The sequence below is a fragment of the Pseudomyrmex gracilis genome, unplaced genomic scaffold (assembly GCF_002006095.1).
Source record: "Pseudomyrmex gracilis isolate BER0280 unplaced genomic scaffold, ASM200609v1 scaffold_339, whole genome shotgun sequence".
In the NCBI taxonomy this organism is placed as follows: domain Eukaryota; kingdom Metazoa; phylum Arthropoda; class Insecta; order Hymenoptera; family Formicidae; genus Pseudomyrmex; species Pseudomyrmex gracilis.
Genome location: NW_018020923.1, coordinates 60,510 through 82,051, shown reverse-complemented (window position 1 = coordinate 82,051; position 21,542 = coordinate 60,510). Strand labels below are relative to the sequence as shown.

Below are 21,542 nucleotides of genomic sequence, written 5' to 3'. Positions count from 1 at the left end.
ATGGAATCGAGTGGGAGAGAGAGAAAGAGAGAGAGAGCATAGAAACGATTTAATTAAAATTGTTCTTTTACCGCGGAAAACGAAAGAGAGTCGTGCGATCGAGTTCCTTTCGCTGTGCCGGAAAAGTGCCGAGCAACCGAGGAAGATGAGCCAAGCGCAGGCGGCCAATTAGCGTTCGTTCGATCCCTTTGTGCATTTGACAGTATCGTTGTTCCACAGCGCGCGGGTAATTCGCATATCGGGCAAAGAAATTTTCCAACATAATATCGAACGTTCTGTCCCGAGAAAAGTGATATTATTTTTCTGTTATATTGCAAATCTGTTTTAAAAATTTCTTTCTCTCTCTTTCTCTCTCCCTCTCTCTCTTTTGTTTTTTATCTTATGCAAAAATAAAATAATTGCTTTTTACATTACCAGTGTGGTTATATCTCGCGGAAACGAAACCTTTTCTTCCTTCCCAACGCCGCTACATACGTGCAAAAACAATTAACAGACAATTAACACAAATTACAGAGTACCGCTTAAAGTACTGAACAAACGCGCGAGATGTGTCGATACTCGCAACATTACAAGATGCGATAAGACGAGTGGTGTATATTTTTTCACCTTGAATGTTAATTGCCTGGCGATTATTTCAATCGGTTTTTCTATCAATCCAACCAAGTGACTCCAAAACAATTTTTTTTTAATTATTTGGCTAAGATCTCTTATAGAAACACACAAGGGGTACTGGATTTGAAATTACATAATCACAGAGAAACAAGTTTGTATTGTATTTACTGTAAATTTTTTTCGTGACAATCTCTCAAACACAATATTGCAACAAAAAAATCGTTTAGATATCGTCACTCCCTACGTATAATTACATAAGTGTCACATATGGGATTTTCAGTTTATTGCATAGTGACACTCAGAAAGTCATGTTCTTTGTGGTCACCAAGTATTAAAAAAAAATATTCATAAGTATGGTAAAAATTTAAAACCGAAAGATCCCTTAACTAGGGAAACTATATGAAGCTTTCAACTTTTAAACTGCTCTCCTCTAAAATTTGCGTTTTGGAGTTACGGGATTATACGTAGGGAGTGACGATATCGCCTCTTGAAAAAAGTGACAAAACTGTCACGCGGATTGGCATATATGCTCGACTCGGCGCTTATTCCAGTAAATAACGAGTGCTAACGAGAAGAAGGATACAATTGTGCATTCGGTCGTGTTGCGAGTGCATAAATCTCGATACAGTGCGAACAGTCCGATGTGGGAGTATCATGAACGGTAAGGGAAGGTTGGGGACTCGAGAGAGGCGGAATAGTTGTGCTGTATAAACCCCCTTATCTGGAGCAAGGATCCCGAGGAAAGAGCAGACTCTGGATTATCCCGAGCGCAGCATCACGTATATACACACGTGTACATATTCGCGAGCAAGTGTGTGTGTGTGTGTGTGTGTGTGTGTTGTGTGTCTCCACGAATACTCGTAGCAATTCGGCATTTTCATCACGAACGCCGTACCACCGTCCGTGTCACTTCGCGCTAATTTCGATGTAATTGCGGAGTCCAATGAGGATACAGACTTCGAACATTTGTCTCGATTCTCATCGAACGCCTGCGAGCGAGAATACTGGGACACACAGCGCAAATACAGTGAGATGCGATAACAAATATATATATGTATAGGAGAAACACACACCCGCAATGAATATAAAGTTTCAAAAATTAAAACAATATTTTACTGACGTGCTTGTGATGCGAAACAGGCAGTCGTGATAAAAATATATTTCATTGACGAGTACCAATAGTAATAAAAAACAATATTTTATTTCGCTTTTTCTTCCTATCGGAAAAATAAAAATTTTATTTATTAAATTGGCAATTTGTTATTGAGGTAAAAGTTGTTGCTGATTTTGTGCCCTGTATTGATGTCCGAAGTGCTCTTACGTTTACAATGACGTTAACATACGCGCGCGCGCGCGTGTGTGTGTGTGTGTGTGTGAGATCAGCTTCTGATACACAGATCTTGTCTTCATAAAGATATCAATTGATCACAGAATCCACGGTTTCGCAAATCCCTAATTTCACAGATCCTTGCGTCTTTGCGCGTAAATTTCTGATCCGTTTATTATTCATGAATGTACAGCCCCGACGGACCCGCTTTAGTGCCGCAAAATTCTCTCTCATAAGTAATACTCCTCGTATTACTTACGGCGGTGACAAAATTCTGCTGTGGAAATATCGATTCTTGTACCCTTTTTACGTATGCCGCTCCGATAACGTAGTTAAAACGAACATTTCCTATGAAATCTCGTGCGCGCGGAGTTAAAAGAAATATTTCTATTCTCAAGGCGCTATTCGTTTCGTACATGAGTTACATGTCGTTTCGCAGCTCTCTCTCTCTCTTTCTCTCTCTCTCTTTCTCTCCCTACCCTCTTTTTCTCTCCAACCCAGTTTCTCTCATATTTGCACTATCTACTTACTCATCTATCGGTTTTTTTTGTGAACCTGTAACCTGTAACACCTATAACAGAGTGTTTTTCGATACAACAACATTTTCCTTTCAACGACACAGAAACGTATCTCTACAAATGACCATATCGTAAACTTCGTACACCTATTGATATTGACGTTCTAAGTGGAAAAAACATTTGTTTAAAATTAAAAAATTTCAAGATTACATTTCTGATTGCGAATGTGGGTAGAACACAGAAACATCGTAACGACTCGAACTGAATTTTTCTTCCAAAACCATCTCGTCGCGTCTTTTCAAGTGAAATTTCTTTTTGCTTCCGCAATAGCTCTCGTTAGAAACGAAGTGCGGTTGCGAAGCGGTACGCTATGTGTACAACACACACGCTATGCTCGCGTATTGACGCGCGCGCATAAGTACGTATAACACATTCACACACATATCACGTCCTCCAGCCGCGGTGGCGAAGCAACGGCAATTTACATGTTTCCTTCGAGTTTCACCGCGCACAATCGTCTACTTACATACACGATTGTGTTTAATATAGTCTTCCACACGATTATGCGATATAAAGACTCACCTATCTGATACTCGTCACCTATCTTACACACTGCGCGTCACAATTCAAATTGTGTAAAATACCAACATATTTTTGCGTCACACAACGATTGTGATAATCAAGAAACAGATAAAACTCCCGTTTAGAGAAGGGTTCTCCAATGAGACTTTCTGTTTCGCATACATATATTATGATCATCCCTCCGAATAACAAAAGTGGTTTTAGCCGTCGCTCATTGTTTATTAAAAAGTTATTAACAAAACAGAGAGAGAGAGAGAGAGTTTCATAAATAGACCATTGTTTCCCGACACCATGTATATTGTAGACATAATATATGATGTGTTATAAATATTCAGTATACAACAGAGCTTGCTGTTTTGTTTTGGTTTCTTTGGTTGTAATATGTCTATGTAAAAACATTACAAATGTTTTTACATGAACTTACTTAAAAATATTGATGAAACGGCCTAGTGGTCTCGCGGCCTGAGTGCGATGGCTGCGAGCGGGAGGGTCCCGAGCAGTGTTCTCAGTTTTGGGGATGCGCACAACAGCAGCGAGTTCTAACTGCATGAACTTGCTGCTGTTGTGCGCATCCCTTCCACCGCTTCAGCGTGCTGCAAGAGAGCCAAAACTGAGAACACCAGTCCCGAGTTCGAACCCACACTGTCGGATTTTTCCGGGCCGGTCTCTTTCAAGTTGAGTTCATCGATTGAAAAAATCGATTCAGTTCGCTTTTTCAATCGATAAACTCGACTCGAAAGAAACCGGCCCGGAAAAATCCGACAGTGTGGATTCGAACCCTCCCGCTCGCAGCCATCGCACTCAAACCGCCAGACCACCGGTCTCAAGTAATTCTGTAATAAATATCTCTTTGCAAACATACTAAGTAAAAAGAAAATAATAAATTATGTGACATCAAATTATAACTAAATTATCATTTACCGTTTTGTAAATATATAAAAAGAATATTACTAGTAAGTAGAAATCGGCTTACACACAATTAGTGGTCTCGCAGTCTGAGCGCGGGGTCCGCGAGTGAGAAAGTCCCAAGTTCAAATCCACATCTTCGCATTTTTCCGGACCTGTCTCTTTCAGTTGAATTTACCGACTGTGAAATGCGAACTCGGGGTCTTCAATTAGCAGCTAGTCCTCCAGCTTGGAGGTTGTGTGTGCTAGGATATATACCTATATCTGTACAGTGTAAACAGTTTCTGTATACCTACAGAACATTCTTTATCTTGCAATTTCAATTTCTACTTCAATTATTATTAGACGATTCATTAATGCAACTTTCTTTGAATATTTTCTTAAACTATCAAATAAGATATTAAAAGAAAATTATTTTGGTTTAGTAGAGATTAACTTCAATGATCGACCCAGTGGTCTCGCGGCCTGAGTGCGGGGTCCGCGAGAAGAGAAGTTCCGAATTTGAATCCACATCTTCGGATTTTTCCAGGCCGGTCGATATCTTTCAATCGAATTTACCGACTGAAATGCGAAATTGAATCGGGCCTCCAATCAGCTAGTTCTATTACTCGAACAGTACGTTATGTAGTTCTGTGCCAGACAATTGGATGATTAGAAAGAGGTTTTGTGTGAACTTTCAACATGCACGACCTTTACTATACTACACAGAATTTTGATTGTTTTGAAAACTACTTTTTCTCTTTTTGTTCTTTTTATTTGTACACTATCGTACACATGTGGGCGGAAGAGAGAGAGAGAGAGAGAGAGAGAGAGAGAGAGAGACGGAACTCCTCTTCCTGCACTCTTTTCTCGAAAAACTCTAACCCCCAAACCTAATCTACAATATGTCACTGCGAGTGTACATTGACAAGCGATGTGCGTCGTGACAATGATAACGATATTGTAGTAACACAGATTAGATTATAGGTTTTCTCGGGGAAGAAGATCTTCTCCGTCCACACATGTACAATATAAAATGTATGATACAAACGTGATATTTATACTTCTCAAATGTAAAGACAGTGTCGAAAAACAAGGGTTTATTTATAAAACTTTTTTTTTGCGTTGATAACTTTTTAATAAACAATGAGCGACGGCGAAAACTCTTTGGAACGTACTCAGGAGGATGATCTTTATAATATATATGAAGAGGGGACAGAGTCACTGAGAAACTTCCCCTAAACAAGAGAGTTGTGTATCCGAGGTGCTTTCTCCAAAAATTAAACTCCGTCACCGCGTCAAAAGAGAGAAGAAAAATTTCTCCTCTCTTTATCTCTTCCAATTGAGATATTGTATGTAAATATGTTAATAATCTCCCCGCCGTACGTTCTTTAATAAACTTTCGATTTTTACGATTCTCTATTCCTCGAGTGGATTCTTTTCATGGATTCCCGCTTTTCTCGATAATTCACGTCGCTGATTAAATCTCGAACTTCACAAATCCTTGGTCTTTCCGAGTCGATAGTTCCGCGAGTGCTTCGTTTTATGGAATATTGCCTTGGCGAATTATCGGCGTTACAGAACGTATAAAAAAAAAAAAAAAAAAAAAAAAAAAAAANATCGCAGAATCGTTGGACGGAAGCGAAGTTTCGGGTTAGCTTTTCCTCGCGATAGCCGCTATCCTTAACTAATCTTAACTTCGACGAGAATTTCGTGACCAATATCTCCCCCCTTTCCTCCTCTCACGTAAGAACTGCCGAACTACGTCGCACGGAGTCCGTCGTTACGCCAACATGGGAATCGTTTCGAATGTTCGAACAAAGGACGCTATCTCACAATTGGTAAATCAAACTATTCGGTAATACAATAGTCTGTATGAAGTGATAAAGTGAATCAATTCAATCGAAGGTTTCCTCAAATCAATCGAGGATTTCTCCTTGTCAAAGCTTGTTTATTCAATGTAAGTCAGAATGGAAAGGAAACGTGGAAATTAGTTACAATATATGGAAATTAGTTACAATATACGACCTCAAGTTTATTTCTGATCCGATTCGGTTTCACCAGGCGATCGCATGCGACATTTCCTTTTTTTTTCTTTTTCTTCTTAATTCCGTACAGCAACAAGTCGTTTAAAATTTAAATTTATAAATAATCAATTTGTCACTTTTACAATCCAAGCTTGTTTGAGAGAGTCACTTTTACAATTTAAGCTTTTCTTACACCAGTTGCGTGACGGAAATCAAATGCAAAACTATAAACGAACAAACAGAATTTTAATAATAGAAATTTTAATAATAAAATTTTTTAATAATAAAAACAATTTTTTAACAGTTTTATAATAATAAAATAAATAAATGTTTAGTAATAAGTAAATATTAATTATGAATAAATTTTAATTTATTTATAATAGAATAAATTTTTAAAACATTTTTTAATTATAAAATTCACTTTATTGGTTTAAGAAAACGTCACAAAATATATTAACGTCATAAATTCACGAGATATATCGCGCAAAATAAAAAATTATATTTAATGTTAATGTAATCGTGTCGACATATCGTCGACACTCATCTCTTCGTCTATTTACTAATAGTTTCGCTAATGCGATTTTCGTATCGAGATAATTTTCATGTGTTGCAATATATTATCGATCGATACCGTTCATTGCGCGCCAACACAAAATTCATCGACCTCTTCGTTATAATCTCTATAACCAGCCAGAGTTGGCAACTGATGATCGATCGCGGAAACGCAAATGACACCGACGGCCGTAATAAATTACGTATCGCGGGAACGAATCGTCTCGATTGCGTATGTCGCCGCGCGAGTTCGACAAGAGTCCGTTGCAACGGAATTCACGCGAATTAAACGCAAAACAGAACGACCGCGTTTAAACAATCGATATGCGAGAAAATATCGTTTAATTTTATTCGCAGCCTCTCAATAAGAGAGAAAGATGGGTATTTTCGCGAATCAAAGGAAAATCGTAGATAAATGCGAATTAAACGGGTAGCGGTGTAACATTCGTTTTACACCGGTAATTAACGTTTTATTACCTACGCGCGCGCGCGCGCGCGCGAGAGCGTGTTCGCGATACTTTAATGCGAGCACGTTTAAAACGCGAGATGCCCGAGTAATACTCGAATAATCCACGCTTGTTGCATACGCCGCGGCCCGTAATAAAATTTATATATCGCCTCAACATTTTTAGTCGTTTTATTTTTTTTTAATTTTTTTTTAATGGGAATTATTTCTCTGCAACGTTTGCGCGTAGAATTGCTCGCGCTTGCGATATGAATGACGCGGTATAAATAATGTACAGATGGAAAAACGAACGACGCGTTTGTTTTGTACGTATGTATGTACGTACGTAGTATACGTATCGATATTAACCGATACATATGTGAAAATAATATCGATGCATATTTTAGTTTCAAGAGTTATTCTCTCTGAAGTGCGCGGACATCAGTATGCGTTTGTTGCCGCGCGCGTACGCGTGTGTGTGTGTGTATATGCGCGCGCGCGTGTTTCTGGTGCTTGAAATAAACGGTGAAATGTTTCATCGGAAATTGAAGTTTTTACGAAAGAACCTACAGAGTTTTTTTCTATAAGTTTATATACAATATTTCACGATACTCGATGCGTCTCTGAAGAGTGCTTCTCTTTTCTATTTTAAACATTAAATGAATTAAATTGAAATTTTAAACATGCGCTTTTACTACCCCAATGCTAATTAACTTCCAACTAATCAGCGGGCTTTTAATTTAATTTTGTTGAAAAGAACACGTGAAGACGGAAGCGCGGCCGCCGAGCCGCGCGCGTATCTACGCAATTATGTTTCATTATCATACGACGAGAAGCGGTGTAATAAAAACCAATATAAGACGGCTATTACTTCTCATCTGAGCGCAAATTCTCAAGCTGCGTGCTCTTCGCGCGCGTGTGTTGCATAATACAATAATATTTAATCATATTTAATCGCACGCGCGCGCTTGACTAGTTCGCGCGGCGACAAATATCTTCAAGTAGTAGGTATACGGCGCGCGCGTGCGCACGATTTTTCTTTTATCGTCGTACGGAATCGTTCGCGTTCAATCAAGAAACACGCACTGTGTCGCGTTTCTCTCGCCGTAATATTCATTTTTTTCCTGCCGAGATGACTCAAGCGGCGATCTTTTAACGAAGATTTTATTACCGCGTGCCTTACAGACTGATTACTCTTCATGAATACGAAGACTCCCCGACTCCGCTTCCCGAAGACTATAAAAGACGAGCAGGTTGCAATCGATCGTCAGTATGCCGCGGCTTTTTATTGTCGTGCCGCCTAGCAAACACGCGGCGCAAAAAGTTTACGCCAGCTTGTGCAGTTACCATATAACCGTCTTGATAGCGGGGCTTAAAGGGGTGAGTTTTCTTAGTCCGTTGCGAGAAGCAGCATTTCGTTCTTATTCCATCAGTTCGTCGCGAGAGGAACCTGTATTTTGTTTTTTGTTTTTTGTTTTTTTTTTTTTTTTTTATTGAAACATGACAATACGTAATCGATAAGAAACATCAGCAGAAATATTATTCCGAGATGCATATTTGCGAGATTTCTCAACTTTTCTCTCTCGCGGCTGTTTATTAAATCGAACTTGTATTTTAATGGAGAAATATTGAAACGTGGAGGGGAGGGGGGAGGGAAGGGGCAAAAGAGAGTGAAATAACCGAGTTCCTCGACGCTGCAATATCAATCTGCGAGTGATTTGTAAGTTTTTGCAGAACTAGGTTTTTTTTTTCTTCCCTCGTTTTCTCTATGTAACGCGTATTACAACGAAATAATATTATTTAGATTATGTTATTTTAAATACACGCGATATAGAGATTTTTATTCGAATTTCTAAAGAAACGTCGCGTCGGCACTTTATATTCAAACCTGTGTTATTATCGCGAAGAAATAGTCGCGAGAAATGCTGGTCTTTATAATGAAAGAGACGAGCAGAGACACGAAACTCTATAATAATTGAACGAATAAATTTATACGCGTAACTGTAATTGACAAAACGCGACTCACGAGCAAATGCACAAAATGGCGCAACTGATTATAATGCGACGAATATTTTTTTTTTTTTTTTTTTTTTTGTAACTAGGAGGAAATTTTAATGATGTTCCGCAAAACAAGTCTTTCTGTCAAAATCGAAAAATAAAAACAAAAAAAGAAAAAGAAGGGAAAACAACACGACATCGATGTTTCCGGTTTTAATGGGTTGAGGGAGTGAATGGACGGGCGGACGAGCGAGAATCGAAAGCCCGGAAACCGCTTTAACGAGGTTCAGGAGGGTGGCGCGCGACGAGGACACGTAAGGGTGCAAGGAAGCGTGCGCGTGTTGTACAAAAACCTCTTGTGTTGTACGCGTACAACAGTACGAAGCTGTTCATGTAACAGCTACCGCGTTAGTCGGTAAAATCGCGGGTCGCCCCAAAAGAGCCAGAGAGGAAGGGACAGACGTAAGAGGACGACGTGTGTGTGTGTGCGGCAAGGATTGGCAAAACCGTTTGATGCAGTTTCCAACAAAACTCTGATGAGGCGGCACTGTCCCTGCAATCTCGCAAGACTCGCTAGCTGTCCTAATTAGCGCGATCGCGCTGGCATTTAATTAACAAGTTCGCGTGCGCGTACATGCACGTACACTGCACGTACTACGCTCGGGTAATGATTTTCAGAAACATATTGCACGAGCAACGGTATATATACACGACCTTTTTTTGATCTCAGTATGATGAAATCGATATGCGTCCCGTTGAAATAATCGCTCATTCATTTGTTTGTGATTAGATACAAGCGGCGTAATTATTCATGTGAATTACGATAAGCTCTTGGTCATTATTGATCACCGGTTAGCAATAATGTTTACACAGCGGAAGAATCTGGTATCTTATTAGTTATGCGCACGCACATAATTTATCGCTCGATTATCATAAAAAAACGATTGTTCATAAGCGGTTGAAAATCTTTAGGTTCATCTCGTGGCTATTTATGGAAAAAGAAACCGTTATAAATTCGAGATGGTCATTACCGATTATGACTTTGATTAGTCTATTATTTTTTATTATTATTTTTTTTTCATTGCACGCACAACGCCATGAGTAGATGTCAATTATATATATTATATATATTATATATAGTATATATATATATATATATATATATATATATATACATATATACTATATATATATATATATGTATATACACACTATATTTTTACAATTAACTTTGCAAACAAAGCGGAGAGTGACAATGAAATTTGCGGATTACGTGACAATAAGTACCACGGGATAGTTTTGTTTTTTCTTTTTTTTTTTTGTTTTAAATGAATTTGATATTTCAATTATTTCGTGTCGGTAACAAGCGTCGTTGGTTGTAAAGCTTGGAGCATTTTGCGCAAAATTATATTTTGGCGACGTGATTTTCGATAGCGTATTTCGCGAAATTCGCATCTTTATGCGATTGAAAAATAATCGAGATATATAATTTACAAAATCATATTCCTGTACGAAATAATATGTCGACGATGAAATTTCGGACTTTATTTATCTCTGTTCCATTTCGCGCGTTCATTCGGAATCGCACATATACTCTTACAACTTACTCGACGCGTGTGTATCGGTAAAATAATTATATCAGGTGCTCCGAGGTAAATTGCCTTTGCTTTTAACGGAACATTTCTTGATGAACTTGGAGTTGATTTCTTGTTCGCGTAAAATTCCGATATCTTGTTTGGTTTAAATACAACACAAAGTCGTGTCGCGACAATTAAAAAATTAAAAAATTTGGCATCAAGCAAAAAAGCGTTCACGCGTAAAAAAAGTCATTTGATTTAAATATATTTAAAATTATATTAATAATTTAATTACATTAATTATATTAATAACGTAATTAAAATTGTATTAAAATGTTACGCCTTTGAACAACATCACATTGTTCGGTATAAATCCACATAGACAGCGTGTCTATATTAAACTTGTCCGCAAGACGTCCATAACTCTATGTGACGTCTAATGAACATCTAATGGAGATTTGCATAGAAATGGTGTTCCGTGTGGCGACAATTTTTTTTTTTTTTTGTCGTACCGTCAAACCCGAAAAAGTTATTTAAATGTTGCGTTTTTAATAAACTCTAATCTGCGTATAAGACTATATGTGACACGAGTTTTGTTTCCGCAGCAAAAATATATTATACTTGTAAATCTCGCGCGCAAATTTTCAGACACTATATATATATATATATATATATATATACGTTTCCGACGCGCGTCGCTCGCTACACGGGAAAATGTATTTAGCCGGTAATGAGCGGCTAGAAGTTTTTGTTATAATTAGGTTGTTACCTGGCTTCCGGTATCTCGGTGCGAGTACTCGTGGAACTGAGATTTCTTTATCAACCAACACTCTCTCTTTTTCTCTCTCTCTCTCTCTCTCTCTCTCTCTCTCTCTCGTACATACATTGCATGCCTTGTACACGGGAATAAAGATGCGCGGGTTGCGCACGCTGATGCATATGCACAAACGCGTTTTGCAGAGTGAGAGAGTAAGAGAGAGAAAGAAAGAGAGAGAGAGAGAGAGAACGAGAGAGGAAAAGAGAAAAAGAATTGATTAGCTCTTTTTCTAACACGCGTCCCGGAAATGTTGCTTTTATTAACCGAGATGAAGGGAAAACTACGACATTTTCCTTGCCAAAGTAAATAAGCTCAGCCTTTTTCACATTGGCTTTCGATTCTTCTTTTTTTTTTTTGCAGTCTGCAGAGTAAGCGTGTGATTAATGCTAATGATAAACGTGCGACTTTTGAGAGAAAAGTTTAATTATGTGAAAAAAAAAAACCAAAACTTTTGCATAAAATAAATCTCTTTTATTCCCTTCGCTAACAAAGATCTCAAATCCGCTATCCCGCAGATACTACCGGTCCTACATCACGTGGGTCCACTCTGTCGTGGATATAAATTGTACCGCATATGTGCTTAAGAAAACTTCTCTCTCTCTCTCTCTCTCTCGCTCTCGTCCCCGGATAAACAAACCTTATCCGTTCGATCTGCTCAAGAGTGAAACAGCGTTCTCTCTTCATAGGAGAGGTACCATCGTTGCTGGTATCGATCGCGTTCGATTCAGTGATGCAGGACAATGCGGGTTTATGCTGACACATATCACTGTTACGAGGTTGGCGCGCTCTCGTCTAGTGCATTCGCGCGTCATAAACATTTTCCTTTCGGTCGCGTAGGCGACCCTATACCTGTCACCCTATGCGCGCGCTCGCAAATAAAGTCTGATGAAAGGAAGAGAGTCTCACAGAGGACATCGAACATCAATGTTCTTTCACCACATATTCATGAGTTATCACAGCGCGCAGACTGATCTGAACAGAATTATAAAACTTTGTGCACATCTGTAAGATCTAAATTTGCAAACGAGAGGATCTATGACTGTTATATTATTTTCCACATAGTACACTTTTTTAACCCTTTGCACTCCGCTGTCCCCTCTCAGGGGACATCGTAATTCTAGCATATCACTCGGATGTCCCCTTTCAGGGGACATTCAAGTTTATTAGTGATTACGGGGAATTGAGTTATTTCAGCGCAACTTTTTGAGACATGCATGTTTTCCTGAAGTTTTCTCATGAAATGGCACAAGAAATCAAATCAAAATATCGTAAAATTGTTCGGAGTGCAAAGGGTTAAACATTGTATTTATAAGATATAAATACGATGTTTATTCTAACTGATAAATATAAAAATTACATGAAAACACAGTTAAATTCATTTTAAACTAACATTTCTCTTTTATTTTATACTTTATTTCGAGTTTGGGTGTCTGTAATATTTAATCAAGTAAAATATTGACAGTTGTTTTTAAATGAAACATTTTTTTCGCATACTGTATATATTGTCTTATAATAACGTTTTTATTAAACGGTTATTTTATTAAATTATTTTGCAAAAGTTTTAGTTTTTGTTTACAACTCTCGAATAAAATTATTTTAAATTGAAATATTTTCTCGTCGGTTTGTGTTTTTGTAAGGTGGCGGAAAGTTATAGAAAGAAGGAAAAATATTTCTCAGATTGATTTGTAGGCTACTGTATTTTATGATTAACAGTAAAAGTAAAACAAGACTCGAACTTTTGCATACACCTTAATATATATATATTTTTAATATATATATTCATATTTTTTAATATATATATATTTAATATATATATTTTTTATCTTTTTGTATTGATCGAATTACATAAATATACATACATACAAACATTAAAAAAATATACATACGAATATACATACAAAAAATTATATAAATGAATTATAAAGTAAATTATAAATTTATAAATTCTATATATCAATATTGTTTTTATACATTTATTTATTATAAAGTAGATCATAAAGTAGAAGTTTTTTTAATCAGATCTTGCGCAGTTTGAATTTTTTTTAACAAAACAACAAAAACAGAATAAAAATATTCTAATATTTGATCAGCTCGATGTTAATATTCTGTCGAGAAAATATGGTGCTCTCTTCATGATTTAACAAAAAAAAGAAAATTTTTTATTTCACAAATATCCCTCTTATCTCTTCGAACCAAGAAAAACGGATAACCATTTTATTTTCCTCTCCACATGCTGCTCTTTTTCACAACTCTTCGATTCTTTTTACTTCAAACAAATAACGAGCGGCGATGTGTTTTCGTTGTGCTGAATGTTGCAAAAAACGTACGAGGGATATTATTGGAAAGTAGTTGCTATTAATCGAATGGTACACCGCCGAGAGGGTGATAATAATGTGTGTGTTGGCTCTCACATAATAATGTAACTCACCAGGTGTTCCCGCGGCCGTTGAACAAAAATTTTGCGAAACAAAGCTGCGGGAGACACAAATTAATGGAAATACGATTTGAAGATACCGCGGTGTGTTATTAACAATTCAATAAACGGAATTTGCGTGCTGATATGTGTTACTCGTGGGAGATGCCGGCTAATTATTTGTAACACTTGCTGCTGTTAACGTGAACGCGGAATTATAGCGCGAGTTTTCGGACTACCCCTCGCTTTATTCCTCTTCCTCCCCCGCTGTTCCCCTTGTATATTTGGTGCGCCGTACAAACTGCCCTTTCCGAATATCGAACTTCCTCTCTCCGTGCGAGTTACGCCGCTCCACGAAAGAGCTTTTGCACTGGTTCGCACGCAGAGAGCCGCGCGCCGCGGTACGGAACACTCCGGGACAGGTTCACGTCGCGGTAGCGCGCCACCGGCCGCAGTACTGTCGTACGGTCTGAGCAAGAACCATCCCTCTCTCCTTGCTTTCATCGGCATGACAGTAGTCGTCGTCGATTCACCTGTTTTGTCGCGCGGGACGATCGTCTTTTGAAACTAAAAAAAAAAAAAAAAGTTTTTTTTCTTCACGATCGATCGATTGTCGCTCTCTCGATCTGCAGTCTTGCGGTCTTTCGATCGCGATCCCGCGAGTCATCGGATCTGTGTAAACAGTGAACGAAAATCCGCAGATTTGTGAGCGTTTAAACACAATGTGATCACCGATAGCACGTTTGAGTCAGCAGCGATCGAAGATGGTCGATCGAAATTTTGTTTCCCGATGAATCTCGAAAGAACGGACGCGAGTGCGCTCGAGATATAAGGAATATGGAATAAGGCCGCAAAGAGGTCGAATGCTGGCACTCCTGGCGATATTGCGGGGTATTATCCTCCGAACGCAAACGGCTCTTAAAACGTGCGGTTCGGTGATCGAGGGTTGATACGCGCGCTCCCGCAGAATTATGTGACGATCGTGAACGTGCTCTCAAATTTTGTAAAATTAAAAAAAAAACAAACAAACAAAACCAAAAGACGAGTCTCTTTCTTCACGCAACAAATATTGAAGAGTTACGAAATGTTCAGGTGTTATTCGTATCACGTTCGTACGAAAAGATCTCTCTCTCTGTGTGCTGATCGTGCATTTTAAATACACATACGGTATATCGAGATAAACTTGAACCGCGAATTGTTTTCTCGCGTTATAAACGCTCGAATTTTTCTATTATCCCGCTTTGGATCTCTGCGATTACGTTTGTTTTTCGCATGAATTATTTATCCGATTGTGCGCCCGTTAGTTCATTAATCAATATTATACGCTCGCAGATTTATATATTAATTGTTACATTCGGCCTTTTAAATTAATTATTAAAGCGATACTTTCCTGTTCCCGCGTTAATTATTCAAATAATCTAATTACTAATTAAAACTCACGTGCCGTCATTTATTGTATCTTATTTATTATTTATTATTACAGTAATTCCATTACATTACGGAGGAGCGTTTTATTTCGAACCGTTGAGTTGTTAACAACCGTTATTTCCGCGATACGTCGATCGCGCGATACAACTTCAGCTTGAACTTTTACAAAAAAAAAAAAAAAGAAAGAAAAAAATAGCAAAGAGTATGGGACTCCGAGCTGTGTAATAATTTCGGAAGTATACTACTACTGAAAAAGTTCGGCGATCTCTCGCAACTTCGGCGAAGCACGCTCCGCGCGAGATGTGTTTCGTGAGGACAATCTCGAGAGTGAAGTAATCGCGATGGGACTCGAAACGTAAAATACATGGCTCGTCGTCGAGGAAGAAAATAGCAGTGATAGAAAGAGATTATGTTACAACGCGCTTGGTGTATTCGCGTCGACGTAAAATATCAGCGACAACATAACAAACAACAAGTAATATAAAGCGAACAAAATCCAAATATACAACAACGTCAAACTACGTTCAGACAGCAGTCTGGAAATAACAATCGTTAAATAAACCACATCTTCGCGAGTGTCCTTCGCGGTGTATAAAACAATATTACAACTGAGATACATCTGGTTCTAAGTGCGCTTCTAACAGCTCCTGTTAAATTAACTGTGAATAAGGGATTCGATTACTGCGCGCGTGTGTGTGTGTGGTTGGTTGCGGCTTAACGTGTGCATACACACACGTACGCGCACGCACGCACGCGGCGAAGTGTTTGCAATGAGATCGGACGAGTCAACGCGAAGTTAAGCATCGCTGATTATCTTAGAGCCATCGTGTAATTGGCGCTAATTAATCAGTACGACTCTTCACGCTCCAGACGACGACGTCGTCGTCGTCGAAATCGCCGCGTATTTCACAGCTTCCCGTCGTCCTGCCCGTCGCAAGAGGTGAGAAAGCTGCGTAAATATTCTCTTCTTTCAACAATCAACCTGTGTTGCGACACATTTTCTAACGCCGTCGTATCCTAATCGCGGTGTGGGGGATGTTTCACAAACGCGCGTTTTCAATTTTTGCCGAGCTCTCTCTCTTTCTCTGTCAACACATCCTCGTCAAAGTATGTCTCCCGTCGATTATCATGTAAAATCGAAGATGATTGAATTGGATGATTTCGCGGTTTATCACCCAAATGCTAGCAAATGCTCAACTTTGTGTTTGCCATTTGCGTATATTTCGCGCATTTCGAACGAAGTGATCATCCGCGCATCGGCGACATCGGGACAGTTCCAACTTTTTTGATCTTTCGTCCCAATTTTTTGTACAAACTTTTTCTGCGCTATAAACAAGTACGCGTAGAAATGTAATTTACATTTGTTCCCTCTACATTTTTTTTTTTTTCTATTTTGCCGAGCAAAAGTCGAGTGTTTCCCGCGAAATATAAGGCGACGGAAAATCTGGTCATCTTACATTTAACTCTCTCTCTCTCTTTCTCTTTCTCTCTCTCTATGTATGAGACAGGCAGATAAGTCCGAATTGCGATTTGTGTGCAGAAAGTTTCCGTGGCTGCGTGAAATTTACCGTTGCATTGCGCGCGTCTCTCTTATCGGCCGTAATAGTTTCGGACTCTGCCCAGCTCTGGGTCCGAAACTTGCTCTCCGAGTAATTTCTCATTTACGATTTTACACACGCGCGCACACACACAAACACGTCTGTAGAAATAAAGCAAATTTGCATCAGTTTGATATCGAAACGTTTATATTGTCTCTTTAATTCACTGAATTTTGGTTTTCGTTCATTTTGAAATATCGCGCAGAGTTTCGTATATATATATATATATGTATATATATATATTTTTTTTTTCGCGCACGGCTTTTATCTTTTGCGAGGCGTAGTTCCAGAGAAATATTTTCAAGAATCCCCCGGAAAGCCTTTGAAATTCTCAAAATATCGCGCAACTCGGAAAAGCAGGAACATTTTCATCTCGCGATATGATATAAAAACTGCCGATTCAACAAACAGTCGCGTTGGTATTTTATTTGCACGTTGTTGTTTCTAGAGAAAATGCGATATTGTCGCGGTAGAGAAGTTTAAACGCGGAACGCAATTTATTTGCCTATATGTATATATATATATGTATATGTATATACACACACATATATATATATATATATATATTTATAGTATATGCATATACATGCGCTAAAGCAGAGAGAAATATTTCTAGTTTAGTAGCCGCGCGTTTATCTGCGTATCAGGCACCTGCATACTTTGTTTGCATAAAGGTCGAGGGGGTTGGAATTAATAAATCCATTACGCGTAATCGCAAGTCGTGAAAAAGCACCTTTTGAATTCTCTAGAGCGTATATTATAACGTTGCGATCGCGAGCGCGCGTTTCAAATTCGCAAGCAAAATTTAATTATGAAGATGACATATTATTATTATTATTATTTTTTAATCGATTATTTATCGGTTTTTTTTTTAAAAACAAACGTTTGTGTTCTCTGAAAATGTTGTAATCAATATACAGGTGTGCGATCAGTTGTGCTTTCGAAATAAATTAACTTTTGTTAAACACTCTCTCTCGTTGCTACAGGAAATGACATTAATTCACACCATGAAAAAAAAAGACATTCTGTGAACTCACGCAGAAATTCCAATTACATTCGCGCAAGCACCGCGTTATCCCGACTGTTATTTCGCTCTTACAAACGTATTCGCGCGTTGGCGATTTTTGCATACGCAGCGCAAAATTTCGTACGGATTATTACGTTTTATTTATTCGGTCACACATATAGCTAGCGGAATATGTCCCTGCCACATAATAATGCGTGATATATATTTGTTTTACATTACTATATGAATGTTTTTCTGCAATTTTTTATGCGACAAACGTAAAGCGTTCTTTATTCATTGCGTGGAAAAAAATTTTGAACGCAAATAAAAAACAAAAAAAAAAAACGCAAACAATTACATCATAATGCACTTCGCGCGCAATAATCGAAATTATACAGCGTATGTCGAGAGACCCCTTCGAGGGGCGAAATGGTTTCGAACAAATGTTCTATTTTATGTGTTTACGTTTGCTCTAACTGACATAAATATATTAGCTTAAATTCAATAAAATTACAAACACAATGTAACAAAGCAAAATGTTAATTTATTAATTTATTAACATATTACACATTCATTTTGTTTCATCATCACAAAATAATGTTATTCTACCTTTATATATAGTGAATTATCTCTCCCCCTCTCCTCACATAACTGAGTAAAACTCAAATATATCACAAATCAATCGAAAGAAAACCAAGAACCAGCGTGTGTGCGAAAACAATAATACAATCAATGTCTTCATCGCGGACAACTCGCGTGTTCTGCTTCACGGTTGCGAATTTAAGTTAAGTTTCGGGAGTAAGCTCAATAGTCTCGAGCTTTATAGAAGGAAAAATATGTAAAACTTCTCTCTCGGAGAGAGCTGTCGAGTCCCCCGTTCTTGCAAATTGAGAGTTATTTCACGAGTAGTTCATCCCCAAAAGCGTCTCGCATTTCACTCGCGGACTACGGGGTTCATCCCGTAGTGTAGTTTTCGCAGTCCGTGATATTGCACGTTCGCTCGCATCGCGAAAGACTCGTTTCGTCATATGATATCCGGAGTTTATTTTCACGCCCCCTCTCGTTCCGTCAAAATGAGGCGCACGCCACATGGAAATTTAAACTCGCGAGAATAATGAGTTAATTCGAGTTCGCGATTAGTTAACTCCACTTCTCGTTCGCCGCAAACGCTCCGACCGCGCTTTGCGCGCGCGGCGCGTCGACATTTTTCAACACATCAATCGGCGAACGACGCCAGCTTGTGACGAATAGAAAAATATTACGGAATATGATTAAACATATTCACATACACACACACACACACACACAGTTTTCTTCTCCGTGCAGGTATTAATTAAAAAAAAAAAAAAAAGAACGTAAAAATAAAGTTGCGGTTTTTACAGTTTATATATATACAAACAAGAGAAAATATATAAATAATTTAACTTCCGCTGTTCTCTTTGAGGAAAATTTTTACGTGTAACACTTTGCAAATACAACAAGAGAGAATATATATCCGTTACGTTAAGTTAAGATAACGAAGTATTTTACATGCTGCTAAACTCTCTCTCTCTCTCACCGAGCCAAGCTCACGTGCGTAGAATATTTTGGCGCTTGCCTTCATTATTCTACACCTGCTTACGTTAGATGCGCAAGAATGCGGAATCTTCGCAAAAGCCGCGCGATTCATGAAACTCTTGTCGTGCACAAAGTACCGACATTCCGAAAATTCCGTTTTACGGAAATTTTGGGTTCACTTGGGCTTCCTTTCGTGCTCGTTGTTATCGGGGGAAGGGTTACAAAGGTTGGGCGACCACCGTTACGAGGGCGCCGCGCAAGGAGTTAATTAATAGATTCTGAAGTAATCCTTTGTTTCATTTTGCTTAATGGAACCCACGGTTGCAGCATAAACCTGACAAACAAAGCCGTTCATAATATTAATGCGTATTACCCTAATCGCGAAATATCGTGTTTTACGCCGAGATAAAGTTGACATTTTCGCCTGTTGTTGTTATTATCGCTGTTGTTATTATTGTTATTATTATTATTGCATATCTCTATAATGAAATCAAGGTAATTTGACCAATCGAATGAATCATAGAGATAATTAAATTATTTTTGCATATACGCGCGCGCGCGCACGGAACGCGCACAACTGGCAAACCAGTTGATACAAATTTTTTCTTTAACAACAAATTTTTTTTTACAAATTTGAAATCTCTTTCCATGGAAAACGTGTACCGTAAACGCGCATATGTCGAAATCCTGCGTTGAATATATTTTCGCAGAATTTAATAAAGCTGAAAGAAGTAGAGAGTATTTAATAAAGTTGAAAAATTAATTCCAAATTGTCTTAATTTAAAAACTGTTGGGAATGAAGAAACGCGGAAAATTAATTAAGAGAACCGCGAGGGAATTATTAAAAAGAAATACAGCACATGATAAAAAGCTCTACCTTTCAGAAGTAAGGATCCGTCAAACGGATCCGTCAAACGGATCCTTACTTCTGAATAATCGTTTGTACAAAAAAAAAAAAAAAAAAAAAGGTTTCCTCTTTCATCGTAAAACAAGTTAATTTCAAAATAATCTCAGTTATTAACTTCGTAATTTACGTATTTTTTAAATCACATAATTTTATAATTCATTAATTACTTACGAGTCGATTGTTACGAGTGGCGTAAACAAAGTAACGTAACGAGGTTATATAAATATGTAAAGATCACGTCTCACAGACAATCAGAGGTTCGCTTTTATCTTCGTACTTACATATAATTGTTGTTTCAACCTTCGAGAGAATAATTGCCACGAAGATTATCGTGCGCGCGCGCGGATTCTGCGGTTTGTTTTTTAATCCTGTTCGCGCGCAGAACTTCCAGAATCAGTGAAAAATCGTGGAACGATCCTTCACCTGGTTAGCAATTTATCCATTTGCTCGTTACTCGCGCTCTCGCCATATCTCGCGAGTCAAACAATTCACGTAACAGAGAACGCCGATAATTAAAGCCGCAGTAGATAAATGTTAAAGGACCGGAAGCGGGCTCTTCGCCGCAGTTGACCGTGTACACGCGTCTTTAATTAAAGCTATCCCCCTCGATATCCGTATTTCGCGGCGCCGATAAATAATTGTTTGCGAAGGTAGACGACGGCCGTTACATCTGTTTATTTGAGCTCTTTTTTTTAAATTCGCAGAACTCTCGCGCTCATTGCTTTTAACTCCGCGTCCGTGTGCAACATTGAATTCGTCGATGACGTCGATGAACACAACACGACGAAAAGGGGGACAGAGCAGAAGGGAAGAGAAAATGAGAGAACTAATTCCACTTTTAATTTCTTGAGATTTCTCAGCTCGAGCGGGAAAAGAGAAGGCGCGGGAGGGAGAGAGAATCGATTGCGCGCACTGCCATTTTGCTTCGTATCGACTGGCCGTAATTAAAAGAAATTCCTTGGTCTCGCGCCCCCGTTGTTTTTCTGCAATAAAATCGCAAGCTGGGTTCTCCCGCGCGCGCGCGCACACACACACACACACACTCGCACACATATCTATCCGTCTGACTTATTCTCACATAGAGACGCGCGATTTCGAGGGGGAGGGAGGGGGGAGAGGAAAAAGGAAAGAAAGAGAGACAGTGTGCTTAATAACTAATTTAAAATGAATTTCAATTTAACTTAAATACTTTTATACGATTACTGACTTAACGCCCGACTCGATCCCGACGGGAACCCGGCACTCGATGCTTTTAATCAAAACTTATACTTTATTAAAAGCGAGAAACAAAAA

At 38.4% G+C, this 21,542-nt stretch overlaps 1 protein-coding gene across 5 annotated transcripts in view; it reads left to right on the top strand.

Annotated features, from left to right (window-relative positions):
- The first annotated feature begins 8,232 nt into the window (after positions 1-8,232).
- LOC109860167 (cysteine-rich secretory protein 2-like) overlaps positions 8,233-21,542 on the top strand; it is a 52,308-nt gene continuing 38,998 nt past the window's right edge. Inside the window, exons 1-2 of one of the 5 annotated variants that reach the window (XM_020439071.1) lie at positions 14,165-14,458; positions 15,237-16,121. The gene's annotated coding sequence lies outside the window, so the exon portion shown is untranslated. Of the gene's footprint in view, positions 8,329-14,164; positions 16,122-21,542 lie in introns of those variants that run through there. The other 4 variants (XM_020439070.1, XM_020439069.1, XM_020439068.1 and 1 more) reach the window with 4 other exon arrangements.